General features: G+C 34.2%; 1 protein-coding gene across 15 annotated transcripts in view; it reads right to left on the reverse strand.

Annotated features, from left to right (window-relative positions):
* HIVEP2 (HIVEP zinc finger 2) overlaps positions 1–27183 on the reverse strand; it is a 392429-nt gene that overhangs the window by 140662 nt on the left and 224584 nt on the right. The window contains exon 1 of one of the 15 annotated variants that reach the window (XM_074187731.1): positions 1–26859. This exon is cut by the window's left edge and continues 15687 nt beyond it. The exons of the other annotated variants lie outside the window; for them this stretch is intronic. The gene's annotated coding sequence lies outside the window, so the exon portion shown is untranslated. Of the gene's footprint in view, positions 26860–27183 lie in introns of those variants that run through there. 15 annotated transcript variants of the gene reach the window in all.

Raw genomic sequence — 27183 nt, forward strand, 5'->3', positions numbered from 1 at the left:
TGTGATTATCATATCCTTCACTGTTGTTTTTCATGATCTGAAACTCCAGTCCTGGATGAAACCTACCTTGAGTTGATAGAGCAAACACACATTAAGTATATTCATAAAAACCCCACTTTTTTTCAACAAAGACATGCCAAAGGCTGTCTTAGAACATTGGGTGCTATGAAAGTTGCAAAACTGTTTGTCTAAAAGATTTTTTTAAAGTCCCTGCCATATTGTGTTCATGCTTGACTTTACTTGGGCTCATTCCTTAATCAAAAATATTCTCTTAATCTGTTCCTTAACATGCCATGTTAAATTGATAATATCATGGAAAAGGAAAACAAATTATGTATAAAAATATGAGGACTAAAAAGCCCTCTACTGGGTTATCTTGGTAATTCCTTTTTGCTATTCTTTTCCTATTTTGCTTTCTCCAGCCTTAAATATTCTCAACTATGTAACTATGTTCTTTGACCTAAGAAAAATGGTTAGTAAGCATTGCTTATTTAAGTTTTCAATCAACCAAAAAAAGTTCCTAGTGTAGTTGAAAGGTTGTCATTTCATCCTTATGAACAAATAAAAATAGCTCCAGTTCTCTGAAGAACAAGTTTTTACATATTTGGAAGCACCTGTCTCCCCTCACTAATCTTACATACATTACATTAAGCTTACATACTTACATTACATACAAACGTTCCTTTTTCTCACTGACTTCTAATTTCAATAATCTTGTTATTCACTTATGTGAATAAGTCATTCTATGACTCAATACATTAAAATATTGGCCAAGATGGTCTCAACATTCCTTTCCATCTCTCTACTATGATCCTTTTTTGAATGATTTAATATTAGGGTATAGGGTTTACTCTGTGTTGTGCTAAACACATTACAAATATTATCACAAATATTTGAACCTCCTCAAAACCCTGAGAAGTCAGAGCTATTATTATTCCCCATTTTACAGTTGAAGAAATTGGGACAAATGGTTAAATGATTTGCCAGGGTCACATAACAAGTATATGAGTGAGGATTTCAACTCACATTTCACTGTCTTCCTGTCCTTTATGCAGCACTTAACATTGCCAGTTTCAAAGCAGATACTTAATAAATATTGATTGAATGATTGATTGATTGATCCACTGTCCCACCTACAGTTTCACACCAGAGAAGCCTAGTCAGGGCAACCGAACCACAGGAAGTCCATAACTGACTTGCCTAAGTCCTAATTGGAGGCATTTTAGTAGGAAAGTAAACTCCCGAAAGGAATTCTTAGTAGGTCTGAAACTCACTCCACTGGAAGGGCTTGCAGTTACCGAGGACTATTCTAGCTAAGACAGGGACCTCTATGACAGCTGCAGACTGAAATGCCACACTTGCTCTGCATGTTCTGAATTTCTTGACATGGTATCTTTAATACATAGGATGATAGAATTTAGAAATAGAAAACTACCAAGACTAATATCTTCATTTTACAGAGGAGAAAACAGGCTCAGCAAAGTAAATGACAAATAAAATGACTTGCTCACAACCCCACGTTTAGTAAATAATAGATCTCAGATTCAAACCCTGATCTTCTGCCAATCAATACAGTCTCTTTCCAACACACCATGCTGTCTCAAATTCAGGCACAGGCTGTTGAGCTTTGTATTGTTAAAAAAATATTTAGTGAAGTGCAATTTTCCTGATTCAGGCAAATACAGGAACTAAATCTTCTTCAGTCAGTTTAGCATTGTGACCACAATATGATAATTTGCCTATTTTCTTGGGTACCCTTCAGGAGAATAGACAACTACATATAGAAATTCTTAGAACAATTACCTGTGAAATCATTCTCAGCTGTCCACAGAGGAAAAACTTTACACAAGAGATTCTATATTGTTCAAACTATTGGAAATGTAACAAGAGCTGGAAACTGGCATCAAAACATTCTTTCCCACATTTGCAGAAACTTCCAAATGAGCAGCTTAAAGGTACATTATTTAAAAAAATAGGATTTAAGCACATAATAAAATCTAGGCAAACAATGGGATGGGATTTTCCTCAGACAACCTGAGATATGGGAAAGAGCTTCAGAAGGTCAAGGTCCCCCATGGTCATTGTCTGTCACCTTGACTTATGTCTTGCCACTAGACAACAATGACTGAGGGAGAGAGTAAGGCTGGTGACATTGCACAGCCCCACCTCACTCAAATTCAATTCACTTGCAAGTCAAAACATCACCTTTCTGGTGGCATTGGTCCTCATGGAGAATGAAGGACAATCATTAAGCACTTATTTACAAGGCACTATGATAGATGCTAAGGATACATAGTTAAAATAGGATCAAATCCCCACCTTTGAGAAGTTACAATCTAACAAGACAGAAAAAGTAGGCAAACATCATACAAATATGAAAGTAATGAATTAAATAATGAGAAACAAAATTCTTTACATAATCTGAGAAGACATGGATGTCAGCTGGAGAAGCCAATACATATGTGATAGTATTTGAGCTAGACTTTGAGGGAAAGAAACATTTTCAACAGAAGCTCCAGAGGCAAGAGTGTCCATGAATGATCATGTGAGTGAAATCATGGAGAGAAAAGAAGAAAAGGAGGTCCAGTCTGGAAGGCAGAAATAAATTCAGGCTCAAAGCTCTTGGAAGGACAGCATTTTGGAGATTTATATTTGGCTATCATTTGAGCACAGGAGATAGTGGAAGTGTGGGGAGTGCATAGTGAAAGTCAGAGAATGTGTGATATAACTAAGGGGAAGAGGAGAACCAAGAAAAGAACCTCAGGGAATGACCACATTTAGAGGTCAAGAGGTAAACATTCAAGGAATTAGGATATTCAAATGATTGTGTACCTGAAATACACATGTGAGGAGACATGCAAGTGATGTCAGTATCCCTCATGCCTAAGATAAATCTGAGGTTAATTAGCTATAATGATGAGTGGCATAAATAAAAAATAACCATTTAGCATAAGAAGGGTTATCAGAATCAACACTTGTTAGAAATAGACATACCTACCTAGAAAAATAAAAACCAACAAGCTTCTGTGATAAAATATCAACTAGTTGACAATACTAAACATGAAAAGGATCTGTATAGACACAGCCAAAGATTTCCATCAGGAATACAGCATTTGAAAACTGTTAATGAACTGTCATCAATTCAATTAAAAAATTATGTTCGGTAGGAAACAGCAGACTTGAATGTCATCAATACAGTCCATCTCTCTAGTTCTCTAGGAAAATACAGCAGTACAGTCCTATCGATTTAAATTTGACCCTACAAGACACCATATTCAACTTTATAAGAAGCTCTACTGTACATTAAATGACAAAATGGTATCATTGTTAGGAAGGTCCTAAATTACATTCTAACAGCAATGAAACCATGGCCATTATAATATATCTCCACCAACTTCATTTATGTGAAGAGTGAATGAAAACATAATACTGAAGCTCGTTCTGAGAAATCTTTTTTCTAAAATGGGACACCCCAAAACAAGGAATACAAAAGAACCATTTCATGAATGCTCCAAATCATGTGAGACAGTTACAGATATCTGGGAATTAACAGCCAGTAGACTAACCAGTTTGTCCTAATGAAATCATGAATGAGGAAATACTTGTATATAAGTCTTAACAAAAGCTCCAGGCCGCCAAAAATGTTTAGTTGAGGAGGTTATAAGAATTCTTTGCTCTGCAAGTGACAGACTTGAGGTCAAGAAGATCTGAGTCCAAATATTGCTTCAGATGTATTTTTTAAATCAACTTTTCTCAGACTTGTCTTCTCATTTATAAAATGAGGATAATAATAAAAGACATCATATAGGGTTATTGTGAGGATGGAATGAGCTAAAATATGTGAGATGCTTTGAATACTTAAAATAGTAAAGAACAAGTATTAGCTATAATGATGATAGTGGCATAAATAAAAAAATAACCATTTAGCAAAAGAAGGGTTATCAAAATCAATCCTTGTAAGAAACAGACATACCTTCTTATAAAAATAAGAATCAACAAGCTCCTGTGATAAAATATCAAATAGTTGACAATACTATGCATGAAAAATATTGAAAAGTTTGTAGCATACTGGTCTCCTGTTCCACAGTCTAATGCATAACATTACAGTCAATAGCATCATCTTCCCATTATGAAGGCCAGCAAAATAGTAACAAATGTTGTAAATATCTCATAATTTTTTTAAAAGCTCATAAACAAGAAGACGGATGGAGTTCTGTGGTGTTTCAATTACAACATATTACATAGAAGTGACTAATAAAGTCTTCAAATATCTCTGGGGAAATCCATCCATAAGAATAAATCATTTACTGGGAAGGATGTTGACCATCACAGAATAAGAAGCAGCAAGTTTTTTTCTTAGTCTTTTCATAGAGTAGTTGAGTAATAGAACAGACAAATGTATATTGCTCCAGAGACTTAAAACTCAAGTAATAAAACAAACTCAGTTAAAATAAAAACTAAGTGGTAGGGGAAGGTGAAGAAAGACAAAAGGCAATCAAAATAATAAAAACTCATTGTTTAGGTCTTTCTGATAACATTGCTAAACCTTTCTGGATAGGTTGCATCATCTGGAAAACAAGCATTTTAATAGTTGTTTGAAATGTGCTTTGAGATCTTCTGGTAGAATATGTTTTTCACTGGCACTTATGAAAACACCTGTCATCTATATTTCATAGTACCTGACAAACATTATCTCATTAATCTTTACCACATCCTGCTGAGGGGGTGTGGCAAGTTCTGTCATCCCATTTGGCAAAGGAAGATACAGACAGCAGGAGGTTAAAACAAATTAGGGCTTGATTACTCTAAATCCTATCCATTTGACCCAGTATTAGTCTCTCTCCTTTCCTCTACCATGAGGAATAAAAAAAGAGTTCTTTGACTTACTCTTGCCAACAGACTGACCTAAGGCAAAAAAAAGTACAAAACAATACCTCACTCCTCTTTTATGGTGAAACTGAACTGATAGCCACAAGTAGTTGACTTTACCAGTTTATGGCAAATAGTTATAACATGACCCATGTGTTACAAAAATCAATAAGAACAAGTATTGCCTTTTTTGGAGCTGCTTAGGCAGTCAGCTGGAGAGGGGAGATTGCTAAGCCTATGCATGCTGCCAGTATCAGACACTAAAAACAAGCTTAACAATAGCATGGAGTGAGTAATTCACTTATTAAAGAGATAACTGTAATGTCTGATACAAACAGACAAGCGTTAAGCTTTGGATGCAGAAACCAAATGTTTGGCTTAGAGACCATAAAATGAAATAAACAACCCAATTTGTGTTATATTATTAGACTTCCAAAAATCAAATAAGTTTTTACATCTGCCATTTTTTCTAGTTAAGTTATCCCCCTCCACATACCCAGGGATGTGAGGCACAAAAGTCAGGGTGCTGGGGGAGCTCTAGCCTGAAGGGCACCCCCAACAGAAGCCTCTCACTATACTGTACCCCGAGTAAGAAGTGAAGGGGGGAGGAACCAACAACTATCACTACTGCCTTCCTTTTACTTTGTGAACGGAAAAGCAAGACTTGGGGAATTAGGAGAGAAATGAAGAGACATGATTACTGGTATTTGATTTTTGACATCTTCAAACAAAGGTGCTTTATAAAATCAACAGAATCTAATCACTTATCACCCAAACCATTCCTTTCACCATTTTCCCCTCACAATGACCTGAATTGCTGGTCTTATGAACCCGTGGGGAAGAACTAAGGAAAGGCTGGATCACTGCAAACCCAAATAAATTTATAAAATTATTTGGCTACGGTCAATTTGGATCTACTTTGGGAAGTTTATTCTGCAGAATCTCTGTAGATGAGAATAGGGAAAAGTTCTGCAAACAATTGTCAAGCAAATTTTATAGGAGCACCACTTGGCCAAGATCTTCAATTCCATAGGTTTTAAGTTGTCTGGTAATTGGCTCTTATATGGCTAATAGATTTGGTTCATTCGAATCTCCAAGAAATAACTGAATGTTTCCAAAAGGTTCCTTTTTCATATATTTCTGATTAAGTATACAGCTCTTGTATACTTAGTGCTATTTTCTTAGCACTAATCATTCATAATGACCAAGTTAATAATGCAGATTATGCTCTCCTGAATACAGGTTTGTCAGCTAAAAGAAATCCTGAGATACTCATTATAATAGGCAGAAATCTACTTCTGTCACAGCTGCACTGACCACAATGCATTAGAAAAACAATTCTCTGTGAAATAACCAGTTCTGGGCATCACTGGTTAAAAAAGACTAGTTTCCTGTTTTTCTCAAAAACTTACAGTGTGGGTATTGCTATTTTTTACCCCACCCACACCTTTCTTTTTTTTTTAATTGTTAAAGATTAGGTGCTGTAAACACCTAATCATGGGCATTTTTTATATTAAAACAAAGAATTTAATTTTAGATTTGATTTGTATGTTTCCAAGCTTCTGCCTCCACTTCCCTAAGACACGTGTGTAGGAGGGCAGCCGAGGAGAGCGTTATGCTGCTGCCACTGTCTGAGAAAGGGAGAGGAGAAGAACCCACAGCTGCCAGCAGCGGGGGAAGGAGGCAGATCCTGGCAGTTGTCCAGGAGTCACTCTGGGGAAGGTACTTCCTCCACACCCCAGAGCTTGCTCGGAGCAGCAGCTGCCCAACAGTTCGCTCCCTCCTCCTGTCTCCTCCCCTTATGGCAACATCCCTCATGGCCTCTTGGCTGCAAATTCTCTTCATTGTACTAGCCCTCACTGTACCCAACCAGTTTTTTAGCAAAGAAATATAAGAGACAAGGTGGAGAAATGAATGCTCCCAAATGAGGGAACATCTACCAGACCTCTAGACCAAGAGTGGTCAGGACCCCTTCTGTCACACCAGACCCTCCTGGTAGTGTAAAGGCCCTTAACTCCCAACACAGAAACTGGAGGCAAGAACAGAGATTTAAAAAAAAATCTCAAATTTGGTCTTTAGAACATATTCAGAACTCTGCAAGTTTGCTTAAGCCAGTAAATCTTTAAACATTGAAGTGTCTTTTTAAAAGGTAAGAAAAGAAAAAGGAAGAAAAAAATTCCACCTTATAAATATATTCCATTACTGCTGAAATAGTTCTTTTTCCTCAGAAAATGCCTTTCTTTCCTTTACTTCAAGGGGGTGTTTTGGAGAGCAAAAGGATTTCTGTCTCCAATTTTTGCCACCACTGCAAATGTTTGGTCACTCCAAGAAAAGTCAGGGATTTCCACATAACCTGCAAAAGGCATGTGAACAAAGGGCATGAAGCAATACCAAATGCCTAAAGAGCAGAGGGAAAATGTTTTCACAAATAAGTTGGAAAAAATGATGTTTATTGCTAAGTAAGGAGCTACCCTAATGTTGTTTGTAAGTTGCTGGGAAGAGAATTTACCAAGAATTAAAATCTTCATTTTGGCTAATGTTCACAACAATGAAAAGGGGTCAACATTTTCCCTAGAAGTCATTTTTTAAAAAAGAAGCTGGAAATTTAGCTAAGGATTCTATCCTTGGACCTTCTGCTATGTTTTTTTTCTGCCTTTTATAAAGGAAAAGAGAAACTGAGCCATAGTCACACTTTTTCAAAGTGGTGAAGCTATTTGTTCCACATGACTCTCATTAAGGTCTCAGAGAACCAAGGGACAACTTTATCTGATCACCTCTGGTTAATCAAAAGAATTAAAATTTACTGCAGAAACCAAACGTGTATGTATCATAAAAACTCAAAACATCCCTACTGTGAACCCTTCTACTGGTCCCTTATCTATAAACGGCAATCTTGACAGAACAAATGTTGAATGGAGCTAAAAAAGTGAACCACATCTTCCTACATACTGGAACAACTTCCATCATTTTATTTTTAACATTATGTGGTTCATCACCTGGTTGGAGGGATGGGAATAGGGAATGGGGTGAGTGACACAAAAGAAACAGAAGCTGAACATTTATTAGAGAATGTAAGCCCTAAATTCACAAAGAAAATCTAACTGAGGAGGATGGATCAACCCTGAAACTAAGAGTCACTTCTCTAGAACATCATCAAGTACCAAAAATGTAGCTGTAAAATCTACAATAATAATCACTGATATTTTAAAGCTGGAAAAATGATGTGTGTTCATTATCTCATTTGAGCTTCACCACAAACCTGTGAGACTGGCACTGTGGATATTCCTACCATTTTACACATAAGGTAACCTGGGCCCTGAAAATTTATGTGATTTACTCATAATCCTACAGTAAAAGTCTGAGGCAGGCACTGAACCCACAGTCCTCCCTCAATCCAGGTCCTGGATGCTTTTCACTACATAACACTGGCTTACCAGAACCAAATATACAAGTAATGAGGCATCATCACTGAGGCATGATGTTAAGGTGGTGTTGGCACATCCGGAAATATTTCTCCATGTGCTGGTCATTCCTGCTCTGTGATTATTTGGAGGTTTTTAAGGGTGTTACTTTGACACCTACAGATGGTCTTAAATCAACTCTGCTTTTGGCATTCCCTCCTGATATTCAGGGAATGAGAAATAAAGACACTTCATTAGTCCCAGTCCTGCCCAGATGAATGCCCTTCTTTAAGTAATATTGCCCTAAACTAAGAACTGCATTGCACTCAATAGAGGGCTTTGACTAGATAACAAATACATGGAAGACATAACCTCCAGCTATGGAAAAGAAAATGAAATACCAGGTCCACTCCAAATCTTAAGATCTCATTCAATGCACAGGATGGGCTACTGAAAAAAAAAAATATACCTAACAAATTTAAATAATTACAACTATACACCACTTTTGATGATTTAACTAAGAAAGACAAACAGTTAATGGTCAGGCACCTTATCAGAAAGTTAACAAGAGACAAGATTTGTCTTTTACTATAAAGTTAGTGTCAGAAAGTAATATGAATAAAAATCTATGCCCAAATTGAATATTCTGAAGAAATGGGATTTTATTTCTCTATTTTAATAAATATAACTATTTGTTCAGAGGGAAGGAGGAGAGAAAGAGGGAAGGGTTACTGTTATGCAAATGTTTATAGTCACCACTGGAATTTAAGTAAAAGCTCTCTTGGGTTCCAAGTAGTGTATGTCCCTTCTTTCATAAACTTTTTAGGTGCACTGCCTAGGTCTCATAGAATACAATCTGGTCAATAATTTGGATTCGAAAGAAATCCTTTCAGAGAAAGGCCCTAAGGAAAAATATTAAGCAATAGAGAGATCAGACATGATGGCTTCCCCTACTACTGAATTTGGGGATTGAGTCCACTTAGAGAGGCCACTGAGCATTCTGATAAGTTTCTGGAAAGCAGAAATATCTTGAATTGCTATTCCTTTCTCTAATGAAATAGCTTCTGAAGTAATATACAATATAAAAAAAACTCAGGAAAGTTGACTTTTAAAATGCAGAAAACTGTATGTCTTCTAGACATACAATAATGTCTATAAGACATTATTCTATCAATACCTGAATTTTCTTGTTCAAATTCTATCAGTTATTCTGATTTTAGAATCTACCGAACAGAAATGAACCTTAGAAAACAATGGAAATAAGTGAGGTGTCTTTTAAGTACTTATGCTATTCCAGACAGTGTATTAAGTATTGGGGCGCAAAGAAATGCAAAAATATGATTCCCTGGCTTCAAGGAACTTACATTTATTTAATCAAGAGACAACATGAAAACAACTGTGTACATATAAGTTATACACAGAATTGGTGGAAGATAATAGAAAGGAAAAAGCAACATTTGGGGGCAGGGGGTGGGAAGGAGAGTGGACTGTTTTCATAATTAATGTTATTGCAAGGTACTAATGTCACTTTTGGTAGATAGTGCCTAATCTCGAATAACTTTTGCTACATTTTTTTTTGCTCATATATTTCCAAGCTCCAGATATAGGTTTGTTTTACAGATGCAATAACATATCTGTACTTTATAATCTTAGAGACCTGCCTATACCATTCAGAGATTAAATAAATTTCCCATAGTCACATACCTGGTAGTATGTGTTAGAGGCAAGATTTGAATTCAGATCTTCTTGATTTCCAAAGTAAGCAGCCATCTATCCATAACAACATACTGACTCTCAATGGACTAATAAACATAAACTGTGTTATAGGATTGCTGTTAGTATAACTACAGAAATGAACACAGCATATAAAAATTCTGGTAACTGCTGTGGTTACATTTTTTCTATAAATTCTCCTTTCACAACTCTATAACTAAGCCACAAAACATAATATGGAAGTCCTTAAAGACAAAAATATATTTCTAAACAAGCTTTGAATTAAAGTTGGATTTGTTTTTCTTTAGGATAGGCGTAAATCAAATTTTAAGGGTTTTTTTCCTTGACTTTTTTGACAACATTAATGAGCAAACTGATGTATCAAGTACAAACCAATTCAATTAAACAATCATTTATTAAGCATCTATTGTGTACAATACACTGGAGATACAAGACAAAAATAAAAAATTCCCAGTCATGAAAAACTTTCCTTCTCCTGGAGGAATAGGACATATGTACAAATAATTTCAATTATAGGTAATGCTTAAAAGGGAACATGTGGGAGATGGTACTTGAGCCACATAGTGAAGGAAACTAGGAATTCAATAAGGTGGGTGAGCAGAGAATGCATTCTAATCATGGTGGGAGATGGCATTTTTTGCAAAAACTAAGAGATGCAATGTCATTCATGAGGGACAGATAGCAGACAGGTTTGACTGGAATGGAAATGGCATAGGAAGTACAGGAATTTTAAAAGGAAAGGTAGGTGTGAACCAGGTTATAGAGGGCTTTAAATGGCCATCTAAGGATTTATTTTGAAATTTAAAATCCCAGATGTTTTTCCATCTAGGAGTACCTCCTTTGTTTATCTGCATATTAAAAATTAGTCTATTCAGATTATTAATGGAATTTAATAATCATCATGCAGGATGGTAACTTTCCTTATCACAAAGTCATTATGACATAAATACAGAAAATTGCTGCAAAAGAAATGCTATGAGAAAGTACTGATCGTGAATACTTCTGAAATCTTAAAGGGTTTCCCCAAGCAGAAAAGAATCACATAGGTAACATCTAATGCCTTCAGAATGGTACAGTAAAAAGAACACTGGATGATATGGATTCAAATACTGATTCTATCAATTTACATTAGATAAGTCAGTTAGCTTCCATGCAGAGGTACTGTATTATATCTATTTCATTCTATCTATAGATCTATGATCCCATGATCTCTCTGGTTCTCATTTTTATCATGTAAAAATGAGTAGGTTAGTCAAGAAAACCTTTGAAGTCACTTTGACCCCCATGATCTCTCTGGTTCTCATTTTTATCATGTAAAAATGAGTAGGTTAGTCAAGAAAACCTTTGAAGTCCCTTTGACCTTTAAATCAATGATATCTGATGCTTATATTGTGGGTACACCAACATCATATAATACTTTGGGCACTGGACATAAAACTAGAAGACCTAGGCTCAAAATCCTGTTTCAGAGATGCACATTGTGTGATCTTGAGCAAATAAAATTTTAAATTAAGGTTTCATTTTCTTCATCTGAAAATGAAAGTGTTGAACCTGATGGTTTCTATGGTCCCTTCCAGTTCTCCATGAGAACACACATAGACAGTTCTATTATAGCTGACAAGGTCTCCCAAAAGAACTGAAAAATAGAGCCAGCTATCAATCCCCATTTAGTAAAGGTCATCAAAGTATCCAGTAATTATGGAACACAGTAAGGTAAAAGATACATACTTTTTTTCCCTATATTAGAAAAATAGCCACCTAACAATATCATGTTTTACTGTAGTCCATTCTAACTGGCTATGAGAGGTTTGGTTCTTTTTTTTCCCCTTATAATGAGTAAATTAGACTCTTGATAGTCATTACAGCTCTTACTCAGAAAAAAACAAAGATCCTCAGAATGATTCCAGGTAGCTAATATGCTGTCTTTTTGTAATCCAAGATGGATTTTGAAATGCTATATATAACCCATCTGAATTCAGATTTTGTTTTCTATTATACTTCTAATTGCTTATTCAATTAGGATGTGGGATGGTGTGCATTAATACTGTCAAGCATATTACAGGAAAATGCTATGAGTGAAAGTCATAAAAAGTCATAATTTCATTAAAAATTAACCAAAAAAAGCATTAGGGTTATAGTACTAACAAGTGGGGGACTCAAATTATTAAAATGAAAGCAGCAGCTATGGAAGCCTTTGTAGAATGGTATTTCCATTTCTTTTTTTTTAATATTCTCTTTTACTTGGTTCAAAATCTCTGCATAATTAATACAGTAGTACTTAATAAATGCTTATGAACCCACTACCTCTCTTCTCTTGCAGTTTAATTAGGTGATTGACTTCAGGCATACTATAAATTATAATGACAATTTAATTACTTTTTTAATGTGCTCACTTAAAAGATTTATAAACAGGAATATAATAGGAGAGTACACTGAAAAGAACATATACTGAGATGAAGAGCAGTATAGTGATAGAGACAAATTATTTCTATGAGATAAAACAAGGATTGAAGAGGTTTTCCATGACTTGCTACATTGATGGCAACTTTTCTTACAACTTAAACTTTGTTACATAGAACTCTTGTTGACTTTGACAGTTAATGACTTTAAAAGTTTCTAATAAACTGCACAGGTTCCTATGTGTATTGGGGGGGGGGGCAGTGAAGCCTCATCTGGGACATTCTTCTGGATCTTCTCCAAAGTACAGCCATCTTCTCAAGTCCTAACCATCAATCTTTTTCCTGTTGTTTAAACTATTTCTGAAATCCAGCCTCCTAAATAAAACTCTCTTGGTTGACCAGAGAAGAGCAAACTATTTTTTAAAGCATTTTAGCACAATGTCTGGCATATTGTAGGTGTTCAATAAATCTTTCTTCCCTTCCTCTTCCCTTCCCTTCACCCTATGGCTCATGGTTACTCTAGTGTATTCTCCCAGGACTTATCACTGCCCTTCAATTCTAAAATGCATTTCAATTGATATATATCTGATGTAACAATCTCATTCAAGAGCTGGTATGTCAACACATGTTATGCTCATTCCAGAATATCTATCTTAAAACTTTGAGGTCCTAAAACATAAGGATCATGTCTCTGGGATTATCTGTCTAACATTCAGGGCAGTTTCATTAAGCATTAAGTGATTAACAATGATGGTGATGGTGATCACAATATTATAGAACTGTAAAGAATCAATAAAACAATCACAAGTATTTATTACCTTCTTTATGACAGGTACCATGTGAGGTATACAAATAAAATTTTAAAAATAGTTACTCCCAAAAACTGACATATATAAGAATAAATATAAAGAGAATATGGGGGGGGGGAGGCGGCAGCTAGGTGGCACAATATAGTAGCCCTGAAGTCAGGAGGACCTGAGTTCAAATCCGACATCAGACACTTAAAAATTACCTAGCTGTGTGACCATGGGCAAGTCACTTAACCCCACTGACTTGCAAAAACCAAAGAGAGAGAGAGAGAGAGAGAGAGAGAGAGAGAGAGAGAGAGAGAGAGAGAGAGAGAGAGAGAGAGAGAGAGAGAGAATATGGCCCAAAGTTTTTAGTAAACAAACTAGTAGGCCTCAATAGAGAATGGGATCAAAGATTCAGATCTGAAGGGGCCCCTGAAGACCATTAAGTCAAAACCTCTTGTTTCACAGGAAAGGAATCTAAGGTTCAGAAAAATATGAGTCTTTTCCAGGATTACAAAGATAGTAAGGATCTGAGGTCTTCCTAATTCTCAGTCTAGCACTACTATACTATCCTATGTTGCTTCTCTTCTTTTTTTTTCTTGATGATGAATCTTACCCATAACTTGCTCCCAAAAGTCCCAGGATAAATTAAATGTAAACCAATCTAGCTGGAATTCCTTTATCATTCTAATTGCTACCAATTTCCATTTGCTCTGAGCAACCTTCAAGGAAAGAGAATGAGAAGACATTGTAATAGGCTGCTTTTTCCTTTAATGATCCCTTCTGCTTTATTTTCCTGTCCCCTGGGCTATGCTAAAGACAAATACAAGGGAATAAGAGCTAATAGGAATTCGAGAAGGAGGAAAAGGAAGAATGAATTGATGAATGGTAAGGGGCAAAAGGAATGAGAATAGAAGGCTATATAAGAAACAGAGCTTATAGTTATGCTGCTGCCTCAACACTTGGGCTAATAAGTTGCCCTATTGTTTTAAAAAGGTGACAAAATCATTAAAGCATAAAGAATAAAACACAAAGCAAAATTCCACATTTTGTACGTGTTATTTGTGTTTCAGTCATTTATGACTCTTCATGACCCCATTTGGACTTTTCTTGACAAAAATTCTGTAGTGGTTTGTCATTTCCTTCTCATTTTATAGATGAGGAAACTGAGGCAGCTCTGGCTCAGAAACTTTCCCTAGTTGACAGAGCTCAGAAGTCCCCAAGTCCAGATTTAAACTCACAAAGATGAGTTTTCATGACCTCAGGCCCAACACTCTATCCATTGCAACACCTAGTTGCCCCTCTGTGTGCTTTGAGATAAGCCTTTGAAGTACAGTATGATACAAGAAAAAAAGTAATGACTTTGGCATCAGAGAGTCTGGATTTGAATCCTAGTTCTGTCACATGTATGATTTTAGGAAAGTTATTAACTTTTATTAAATAGCTAATAATAACACTTTCCATCTTTAAAATAAGTAGGGTAAAATGCCCCAACATCCTATCGAGTTCCAACTCTACTATTCTAAAAATTCTATGATTATATAAGGAATATATAAGGAATACTACTTTTTAAAAATTTATGATTATACTTTTAGCACAGAATCAGAAACAAGCTGTTTCTCTATTAACATGTTTCTATCATTCATCCACTTAGGCGCCTGCTAAATCAACAAAAATAAATATATATTTAAAACATTCAATTTTAAATATTGCTGACTCCTTGCATAACAAAATAGGGTCATCACTAATGGTATCAATGTTGCTTCTAATTTTTTTACATGCAATTAAAAACCAAATTCTCAGTTCATACCTTTCTAGAAATGTTGCACCAGGAAATAGTGATGACTACAAATGAATTAGAACATTTCATGTCAAATTATCAATTACGCACACACACACACACACACACATATATATGTATATGTGTGTACATATATATGTAAATACGTTCAACCAGTTTTTCTTTTCACCATTATTTATCACTATCATATTTTTCTTTTATATGACTGTTCAAAGATAAAATAAATATGAATCTTGAACTGCTATCATAAGTCATTTGCTATCCTCACAGACTGATAGCAGAAAGTCTTATCTTGAGAAAAAAACCTAAAAATATATCTATCTGTGTGGCTGTAGTGGTCAGAAACAGTTGCAGCTGAGACATTACTTGCTGAAAAAAGGAAGGCATGTATGAATTAAGGAGCAGAGAGTTATGAATAGAATGGATACAGCTTTCAGTAGTTTTCCCAAACTGGTCAATAAAAATAGGATGTGTGGCTTGGAGGGTTTATATATACATATATTTCATATAGATATAGATATAGATATAGATATAGATATAGATATAGATATAGATATAGATATAGATATAGATATAGATATAGATACAGATACAGATATAGATACGGATACAGATATAGATACGGATACAGATATAGATACGGATACAGATACGGATACGGATATAGATACGGATATAGATATAGATACGGATATAGATATAGATACGGATATAGATATAGATATAGATATAGATATAGATATAGATATAGATATAGATATAGATATAGATATAGATATAGATATAGATATAGATCACATAAAAAGAGAATATTGCATCTTAATAAGCAAAAAACCCTAATGAACAAATTTTATATATTCTCATTATATTTAGGAATTTTTTTGCAAAGACTAACTAGATTCTTACAAAAAAATGCTTGAATTTCATTCACAGACTAATAGTTTCTAGTCTTACAATTTCAAAAAGAAATCACAGTCTGTCAGTTAATAGCTATGAATGACACAATGTTCTTACCCTATTGTACATTCCTCCTTTAATCTGGCTCAATTTAGAAATAGAGGAGAACATATTTTAAGATTTTTAAAGCAAAACTGACTACCAAATTATAAATGCTTCTCCATCAGTGATTTCTGTCTTCAGATGAGTTGAATGATTTCCTAAACCATAGTTCTCTATTGAAGTACTGTTTCATCTAACCTCACTGTATAGTGGATGATTGATGAAGGGTCAAGAGGACAGCAGACTTTGAGTTTGCAGGACTTCAATATGTTATCAAAAATGGCAAAAGGCCATGTACTATAATAACAGAGCAAATACTTCCTTTTACTATTCAGCAGACGAATTCCTTCCTCTTCATTGGCTAAGTCCATGATTAACAAAGCTGAGTACATTTTACAGTAAACAAACACACATTTTTAAGGAACAACTCCTAATTCCTGAACCAAGTGTAACATATATTGCCACAGCAGGTAAAAGTCCTCCCCCTATCTACCCCCTACTGCTATATACCCACAAGTGACTTTTAGTAATACAATTTTCAAAGCTGTGTGTAGAAGTTCACATTAAACCAGGAGTGGGTGTGTACAGCTACTAGTTACATGTGAACTTTATTTTTTGTGTCAAAATAATAAATTAGGCTGTGATCTGGTAGATCACCTTGTAAGTGTGTAGCAGACCATAAAATTATTTCTAATATATTTAAAACAACTTAGGGAAATAAAATATATTTCCATTGACAATTCAGAGCAGAGGAAAAGAACATCTCATTTTAAAAGCAACAGTATAGTAAAACAATCACCATAATATCTGGGAAATGGGGCTAGTGTTAACTAAATTACCAGGTTCACTGAGGATTAATCAGGAACCTCTTTTGGCTTCAGTCTTTATAAATATAATAAATATGATTAACTTTGTCTCAATTCTGATTGTCACTTCTTATAATAGTCTCAAACATGTAGGTTATATAAAAAACTTGTTTGATTATGATATATTAATTGTTTGGGATCTTTCACATACTTCTCATAAAAGTTAAGTATAACAAATTTCCAATCATTTAAGAACTTATTTAGCTACACTGAACAGCAGTGGAGTGTCATAGAAAGAATATAAGTCTTGGACCCAGAAGACTTCATTGAACCCAAATAATCTCCTGTCTCCATTAGTTTTCACTTTGAACAAAGGCAAAAAGATGAGAAATGGAATGATAGTTATGGAAAACAACTAGGCTAGCTTAGTTTGACCACAGAGTGAATGAGGAAGAGTAAAGTATAATTCACCTGGAAAGGAAGTCTAGAGTCAGACTGTATTTTATTATGCAAGGAGTCAAATGCTGATAAGAATTTTTTTTTTTAATTTTATTCTAGAGGCAATTGGATTCACTGAAGTTTCTATAGCAAGGGACTGACTATAGTTAGAGTAGGGCGGGGGACATCTGGTATATATGGCCCATGAAATCATTTGGTCTGGCCTGGCTGGCAGCAACCGCAGATGGGATTTGAAATTCAATAAATATAGGAGTTTTTAAGGGGTGAATAAATTAAATGTATGATCAAGTATGACCTGTAAATGATACTATAAATATCAAAATGACTCTTGGCAGAAAAAATGATTCCATACCTGGGTTAGAGAAATGATTGAGGAATATCATTTTGGAAGCTATGTGGAGGATAGATTGGAGAAGAATGAGACTAGATGTATGGGGCTAGGAGACTACTGGAATAGTTTGAGTTAGAGAGATGCTATTAATGAAACTTGTTGGATGGGGTGCTGTTGGTGAATGATAGGCAAGAATTGAGAATGACGTGTGAAATGGGTAATTGTGGTGCCCTCCACAAAACATAGGGAAGTCAAAACCAGTTGGATTTTTATGGAAAAGAAAATAAATTTGACTTTGGATACAACAGCCACTTTTATTTATTTGTTAATATATATATATATATATATATATATATAATACATATTTATGTATTTGAAAATGTGTGTGTGTGTGTGTGTATGTGTGTGTGTGTAAAAGAGATAATACTTTATTCCATTTGGTTCCAAGGTCAAAAGTAGGAGTAAAATTGCAAGTTGCAATGAGGTAGATTTTTAACATTTAGAGGTAGTGAAAAATTTATGGGGTCTCTTAGTAGGCAACTGATTCCCCTTTGAGAGGTCCTTTCAAGTAGAGAGGATGGATAATCACTTTTTCACTATGGATGCAAGATGATCTCTGAGGTCCAGGATTCTGTGATACCTAAACCCATCCCCCCATACTTAAATCAACCTGTTTCTTCACAGGATATATTGAAATTATTCCATATGAACTCCTTTGGCCCACCTCTTCCATTCCTAAAGCTACCTAAACATTATTACCCTCTCTCATCTACTTCCCTCTTGGCACAGGGGAATTATACTTACTATTCAATATTGTTCATCTGTCTACTTATTACTTTGATAAGACTCTCTCCACTTTTTAACCCTATAAGACTTTGTTCTGGTATTCTCATATATCTTCAATTTCTCTTATATCATTGTGGTCTTCTTTTTGGACTCTACAAAGATATTCAGATTTTTCTAGTTCAGTTCAATAGATAGATAGATAGATGATAGATAGATAGATAGATAGATATAGATATAGATATAGATAAACAGATAAGCAAATAGACAAAGATAGAAAGAGCTTTGACTATTCAATCTCATGCACTTTGGACTATTCCAATAACCTGATTTCCAGTCTTCTCCACTCCATTCTTTGCACTCTTATTCATTCATCACTATCTTCTGTATATATATAGAGAGATTATCATCTAAGCATTGATAATTTATTTCCACAGCCTGATGTTAACTTGCAACTCTCTATCCCCCAAGTTCCTCCTTACTTTACTTAGGTAGTTTCTAGACCTGAAATATACTTCTTCACTCTCTGCCTTCTAAATTGCTACCTGTCTTTTGAAACAACTCAAACACCATCTCTACTGGAAGCTTTCTCTTATTTCAAGGTTCATAATGATCCTCCTCCTGAGAGCTCTCATAAAATTTTATTTTATAACTTTCTATTGTTTTTAACATGCAATATTGTCAATTACAATTATCTTTGTGTCTTATTCCCCCCATATGCTCTTTGAAAGTACTTAGCATGACTTATCCGAACTATGTATCACTCCAGCATTGATCAGAGTGCTCTGCACAGAGAAGCCACTAATTAAATGATTGATATACTTATGTTTGTTCCTATCTGGTACAGAGAAAGAGCAGTTCTCCTTCCATTTCATCTTTACCCTTCACTCTTTCTCTCTAGTTCTCTTGCCTCTTTCCTCTTTCTTACTCTTCTCAACCTTACAAAATGGTGAAAGAAGCAATATAAATCTTCTCTAATCATTTTTGAAACAAGCTATTAAACACCAGTAAGAACAATAAATAAATAGAAAATTAAATAAATGAATGAAAAAATTATTTCATTAACTAAATAGCATTTTATCACGCTAGCTTGAAAAAGTTCAGGATACAGTTTATAAACAATAAATCTCTAATTCATATATCTCATGTTCTTTGTCCTCTCCTCTCTCCTCTCTCTTCAGTTCCACAACCATGATCACTCGCAAAACTTTTTTTAAGGGACAGTATAAAAACTCATATCTCTGGAATACAGAGGCCACTTTGAAATCACTATATCTTTTTTAGGATAGATAAAAGAGTGAGAATCAAAGCTTATTAATAATGACAAAGCTGGGGGCGGCTAGGTGGTGCAGTAGATAGAGCACCCACCCTGGAGTCAGGAGGACCTGAGTTCAAATCTGACCTCAGACACTTGATAATTACCTAGCTGTGTGGCCTTAAGCAAGCCACTTAACCCCACTGCCTTGCAGAAAAAAACCTAAAAAAAATAATGACAAAGCTCATTTTATTGATATAAAAATAAATTCCTAAAACACTACATATATTATATATACTCTATTAAATATATAGTAATAAGTGTAATATCAATACTCTAAATATACAGTAATAGATGTAACATCAATGTAAATATAAAAATATAATTCATCACATTTCACAGAAGTATACTTAAATCAATGCAGCCATCTTTCCTCTAAAACGTCAGAGCATTTAACATCTGTTCTACTCTAGCATTATCAAATACTGCCTGACATGGTTAGTTCACTTGTAATGTAGCCTATGTTGTCTTCCACATCACTTATAAACTCCTTGAAAACAGAACCATTTCTAATCTCTAATTATACTCCGAAATCAAATATTTTGTACATGATAAGTGATCAATAAATGTATCATTTAAATAAGCTTGAGGTGTAGGCCTACTCCTAGAAATATATTACCCCGTGAAATAGCATTGAAAGTTCACACAGTTGATTACTGCCTAACATGAAGCTGAATTCAAGGAAAAAAAGATTTAACTGCACAGCAACAAAAATCTCCCCTTTGGATTTGACAATTCCCAGCCAGGCAGACTCAGTCTCAGAGTAAAATACAGTAAGCAGTTCTCTAAAAGCACTGTGGTATCTTCTGAATCACTGCCATTACCCGAGAAAACCCCAGGAAGTGGTTTGAATGAGAAGCTGGACCAGACTTGCGTAGGTATCAGCTGATGTCTCACACATAGACACAAGTCAATAACAATGGGGACATTGTGAAACCAGGAATAACCTTTGCTTATCTTTAGTAGTTTGGGAAATCATTTCTAACACAGTGAGTATATAACTTGGGAACAAGTCAAATGGTTAATTATTCACAAGGGTTTAGTAATTAATCTGCTTCAGACCAAATACTTGTAGGTCCAGAAAAACATGAGGATGTCCATGCCTAGAACAACAAGTCTTTGGAACTACTTCTATGAAACAGAAATTTTTTCCCAAACAATTATGATTAACCCCAGAACACCACCTAAGTACAGGCACATGGCTGCACAAAACTTCTGGAAAGAACAGAGATCTCATAAAACTTCTCATATTGGGATATTTAAAATTCTGCACCCACATGCTACCTTTTCTATTCCAGTAAATATTTGTAAACTCATTCCCTATTGGTGAAATACCTTGCTGATTCCAAGAGGAAATAAAAGGTCTCCCAGTTATATTCCTGGAAAGAAAATGATAGCATGTCACAGACATCTTCAAACTTGAGAAAAATTACTTCAACACAATAGTGTCATATGCTTATTAAAAAACCCAAATCACAAACTGAAAATCGAAATCATTCTACCAATGGAATGAAAAAAATTAAACTGCTTTATTTAATTTTATTTTTTTCTCATAAAAAAGGATGAACATCAATAGAAGTTATTTTCCATATTCTGGAGAAAGGTTTGTAATAGAAATGAAATAAATACAGGATTTGATTTACTCTCTATTAAATATCCTTAAAGCTGGAGACAAGAAGACGAATTCAAATCTGGCACCAGACTTTTGAGTAGTATAAACCTGAGCAAGTCACTTAAACTTTAATTGCCTCAGTTTCTTCATATGTAAAATCAGGATAGCAAAAGTAACTACCTTCCACGGTAATTATGAAGATATAATGAGATAATATTTATAAATCATTTTGCAAGTCTTAAAGCTCTATATAAATGCTAGGTGTTTATGATAATAATGATGATGATGATGATTAAATAATACTCTTTTACAACTCTATTGGCCATCCTACTATTTCCCTACATTTTTATCTAAAAGCATATTAAAACTCATTTTTCTATTTGTTCAGTATTCCCTTTGTATAAACTGACAACCCAACTAAAAAGTGCAAAATGATGTCATCATATCCGAAAAACAATGCAATGCTTAATTTATTACTCAGCAATATGCCTGCCGACCTGCAGAGCAGTTCTGTTGCTGAATAACAAAATATGCTTTCCATGAACCCCAAAGATTTAATCAAAGTTCCTTTAGCTTAAGGAGCTATCCAGAGCACTGAGACATTATTCCCAGAGGCATATAGCCAGTATGTGTCACAGTCAGGACTCGAACCCAGAACTTCCTGATTTCAAGATCAGTTCTTCATACACTACATCTTTAGATAGAATCTAAATATTTAATAAATATTTGTTGAATTAAATTGAATACAGAAAGGAAGAATCTCTTCTTCACATTCAGGAAGGCACATAGTACTTTTCCAAATATGAAAATCAAGAATTCTCTTCTTAGAAGGAATCCTACATTTCTCTTTCTTAGAGTAAACTTCTGTTTATTCAGAATTCAAATGAGGAGGAATCTTAGAAACACAAAAATATCAAAGCTAGAAAAGAACTCAAACTCAGTTCAGTTTAACCATAACTTAACAAGATTTCTGTCTATATTTCTGACAAATGATTGTCTAGCCTTTCCTTAAAGAGTGTGGAGAAATCTACTAATTTACCAAGCTTAATCCATTCCACTTTTGGATCCCTCTATTTGAAAAGAAGTTCCTTTTTACATAGAGCCAAAACGTACCCCTATTTAGTCTAAGAACCATAGTTAGAACTACAAGAAATCTTAGAAGTCACTGAGTCCAACTTTTTATCTCCATTTCACTGATAATTCCAGTTACTTTTCTTAAGTCTGTCCTTTATGAAAAATTTAACCTCCGCAACACAGTTCTATACAGTTTTATATAGTGAAATACACTATCAATTTTCTCCTCACTGTCTCCAAGCATTCCCTTCCTTATGCTCAAAATCCCCAGTTCTTTCAACTGAGTCTCATTTGGCATAATCTCAAAGTCCTTTTCTATCCCTCAGTACCTTATATAAATGGTGAGGGGAACTGATCAAGGGAATACCAAATCAATTTGATAAGTCCCTAACCACCTCATGTGTGATTTTTTTCCACAATGATAATGTCTCTACCTATAATGTAGCAATTCCTGCCTCTACAAAGTCTCTCACTCTTTCCCCTGCTCTCCACTCCGAAATTTGACCCAATCCTAGTCTTACCTAGGGTAAAGGCTAAGGGCAAAAATATGCATATTTGTACAAATAGCCTATAATTACAGATCTCCCAAGTTTATAAAATGCTTTATTACATTTAACAATATGAGCCTCTAGACAATGAAGGAGGTAACTGTCATCCTTATTTTACAGATAAGAAAATTTAGTTTCAGACAAGTTATGTGACTCTCCCAGGGTCATACAACAATGGTCAGAAATAAAATTCACCTATTTATCCTGGCTCTTACTCCAGAGATTTTCCCACTATATCACATAACCTCTTAATTGAAAAATGGAAAGAGAGATCCAGGTAGCATAGACATTAGTATTAAGTAGATCAGAGCTAGAATTTTGATGAATTATAATGGTTATAATAAGAATATGAATATTAATGTATATTCACCTACACATAAACACTGATTATCTTAACCAAAATGTTCAATAAAAAGAACCATCTCAATGTCCCTATCATTCTAGAAAAATGAGAATTCAACAATTGAACAGCTCGAGGTTCTTAGGTTACATCTTTGTAGTGGATGGAAAGATTATTTTGTTTTTCACTATCAGATTTGTTCCCTAGGATCATTTCCACAGTAGCCCAGCAGGTACATTACTCAGGGGCAAAGTGATAATTACTATGTCCTTCAGATGCATGATGATGATATTATTATTCTGGACTTTTTAGTTGATTTTGTCTGTTAATACTATAGGAAGGCTGAATTCAACAATTTAACAATGTGACATGCATGTATAATATTTAAACATTAGTCAAACAATACTAACTTCATAGTGCTTAGATTAAAATAGGATGCACAGCTCGGTCATTTTCTTCACCAGATCAGAAAAAGATATAATCAGATCTTAGAAATACAAAAGTCCTTCAAAAAAATAATATATGTCCAGGAGTCACAAATATCAAAAACCCTCATTATAGAATTAATATAGTCTTTGCATTTCAATTCAACTAACTAGAAGCTTTTTTAACTTTTCCTAAATATGACCTTGTAATCATCAGCATCATATATGAACAAATACATACATGAATACAACTTAAAAGAGTGCATTGACCAATCTGTCAAAATAGGTAGGCGCAATTTATATAACACACTGTATCTTACTGAAAATGACTTCAAATTCTCTTGCTAAACACAAGGTTGTAAATATAATATAATATTTTAGTGTTACTTAAAAGGCAATTTTCTATAATAGGGAATTTTAGAAAGAGCATTGGAATGGAGTCAGGTGACTTGAGATTCAGGGAACTCTGGGTAGGTTAGTCTCTCTTACCTTTAGTTTCATCTGTCAAAAGAGGATAATGATACTTGTCCTACCTCACAGCTAGATTTATAAAGAAGAATTAATGAGAAAATATATCTGAAAGAACTTTGTAAACACTATGTAAATATAAAGCATTTTATACTTGCATATTTTACCTATATAGTAGAATATGTTCATATTTTTCGTTATGAAACTTATGAATGATTTTTATGCTAAGTTCAGTTGTATTGCTTGAAATCATTCAAAGAGAGAGCAAACAATGATTCTATAAAAACAGAATTAAGCACCAGGTATAAAATGATTTAGTAATCAAGAATAACGCATTTGTATTGGGGTCATTTTTAAAATATACCATTGGGATATCATAATGCTTCATATTAACTTGTACAATTAGTCAGCTTCTAAGATGTCCTTATTATAATGTTGTCTATGGTTTGTGAGGTGAATTTATAACCTTCCTACCCATAAATTTTTAAACATAATTTGAATGTCCCAAGTAAACATAAGGAACAGTTTTCTAAAAGAGCTGAAATAATTCCACAGTTTCCTATGCCCTGCCCTTTTTTTTAATGTTGTTGACCAAAAAAATTATTTTCACTCAATAAAAAAACTGGCATCTCTTATGAAGCAATAAAGTTCTTTAAAAAAAACTAAACTTTTTTTGGGGGGGGGCCTCTTTCTAGCATCCAGGAAAAGAAAAAAGTAGAAATATACCTCTCCCGTTCTTTAACCTATGACTTCTATTTCAAATGGGACACACTGTACTTAAATTTACCCACTACAAATGGTTCTCCACTAAGCCATTTACTATAAAAAGAACCAAGCTGTTCTGAAGATAAGCAGGAAGGAGATATTAAGATGTGTAGGAGGGATGTTTTCATAAAGCTTTTTGAAATTCCAAATACCTGACCAAGTGGAATCAAAATTAAAACGCCAAATCAAGTTTGAATCTGAATTAAAGTTAAGAAACAATCCAATTTTCTCCTTTTTAGTTGTGAATGTATGGATAACATATATGTGTGTGTACATATGCATATAAACACACATATATGTGAATATATATGCATGCATGCATAGTATACATCTATTTATAGCAAAACTTCCTTTTGGGACAAATCACGTTGATTGTCAACCACATCATTACAAAGCTAAAAGTCAAGACTTTGAATTTTCAGATTCTTATTTATTCCATTTCAAGTCTAATGAAGGTCTAAGGGTTTGCTTTGTTATTTTTTTAATCCTAATAGCAAACACCTGCAAACAATTTGAATGTATAAATAGACCAAACACTATCATTATTCTAGATTCAGTTTTTTTTTGTCTTTGTACATTTGTCAAAAAAAATCAATTCAATTTAACAAGTAATTACCTAGTTCTTACTATGTGCTAATGTTATAGTAAGTACCATAAAGATGCAAAAGCACCATCAGGTGTTGAATTTATTGTTGGATAGACAGGATCTACATGTATAACTCAGTTAAATAATAAGACTAACTCAGAAAGCCCAGTATAGCAAGTCTTGAGAGTTTAGGCTGAGGATGAGCAGAGATGATTTGGGATAGGTAAGCTGAGGTCAGATTGTAGAGTTCTTCAAGTGGGCTGACTGAATCAGAGATTCTAAAATCATAAAATTAATCAGTTAACTTTACAAAAGATGCCCAAAGAGATTAAGCACTTAGCCAAATAACCAAGTTAATTCATTGTAAAATCACAAGTCAAAGTCAAATCTTTGAACTCACAATCTAGTGTTCTTTCAATTACACTGTTTTTATATTTTTTATACTTTAAAAAACAGGACCTGGGGCAGCTAGATGGTGCAGTAGATAGAGCATGGGCTCTGGAGTCAGGAATTCCTGAGTTCAAGTCCTGCTTCAGACACTTAATAATTGCCTAGCTGTGTGACCTTGGGCAAGTCACTTAACCCCATTGCCTTACCAAACAACAAAAAAAAAAAACTAAGGGGAATAAAAGGACCCATTAAAGATTTTGAGGGACTCAATTGAATCTGACAAATTTGAAGGAGGGGGAAAGACTAGACAGAAGGTTCTTTAACAACCCAGGCAGAAGGTGATAAGGCATGAACGCAGACTAGGTGAAAAAACCAACAGACTGCTTATAATTCAATCCAAAAGCATTAAAAGACTACCTAGTGCTAAGTTACACTAACCTCTGAGGAAAGAAAGACAAAAAATAAAATAATACTTCCCTTCAAGGAATTTAAATTCTATTGTGAAGTTACAATATAAGTAAATACAAAAACGTTTAATAAATAAATGCAAAGTAATTTTAAAGGCATTGACAACTGGGGGAATCATGAAAGGCATGTAGGAGTTGGCATCAGCTATGTCTTGAAAGGAACTGGGGGAGAAGGGATTCCAAGGAATGGAAGAAGAATGGAGGGAATTCCAGGTATGGTGGGAAATGACACCCAGTGCAAAGGCATGAACCTTGGAAATGTGATGTCAAACAAAGAGAATCCCAAGTAGGCCACTTTGGCTGGAAAGTAAAGTTCCTGAGTAATGTGTAATGTAGTGACATTATACATTAGGAATGCAGATCAATAGTAAATTATGTAGATCATTTTCAGGTTTGTGAAAATATATGTATATTATATAGTTGAATAGTTACATATATTAAATTAATATTATATATGATATTAAATTAACATGTTACATTATATACAATAATAAAATAAATATAAACATTTTTAAATGTTTATTATGTATTATTTCATCTAATATAGTTATGTTATACAAAATGTTTTAAAGTAAAATAATGAATTAATATTTGTGTGATGTAATAAATTATAAAATAAATAAAATGAAATAAAATGTGACAAATTATAATTTACAATTTATCTATAATAAAGATAAATTTATCTAAGCCTCACCTGGTGAAATAGGTACTTTAGTAAGCCTTTTTTACTGATGAGGAAACTGAGGTCAAGAAACTTTCATAGTGGCACATAACTATTACGTATATAAAGCATGATTTGACTTCGGACTTTCTGACTCCA

The sequence above is a fragment of the Macrotis lagotis genome, chromosome 5 (assembly GCF_037893015.1).
Source record: "Macrotis lagotis isolate mMagLag1 chromosome 5, bilby.v1.9.chrom.fasta, whole genome shotgun sequence".
Taxonomy (NCBI): Eukaryota; Metazoa; Chordata; class Mammalia; order Peramelemorphia; family Peramelidae; genus Macrotis; species Macrotis lagotis.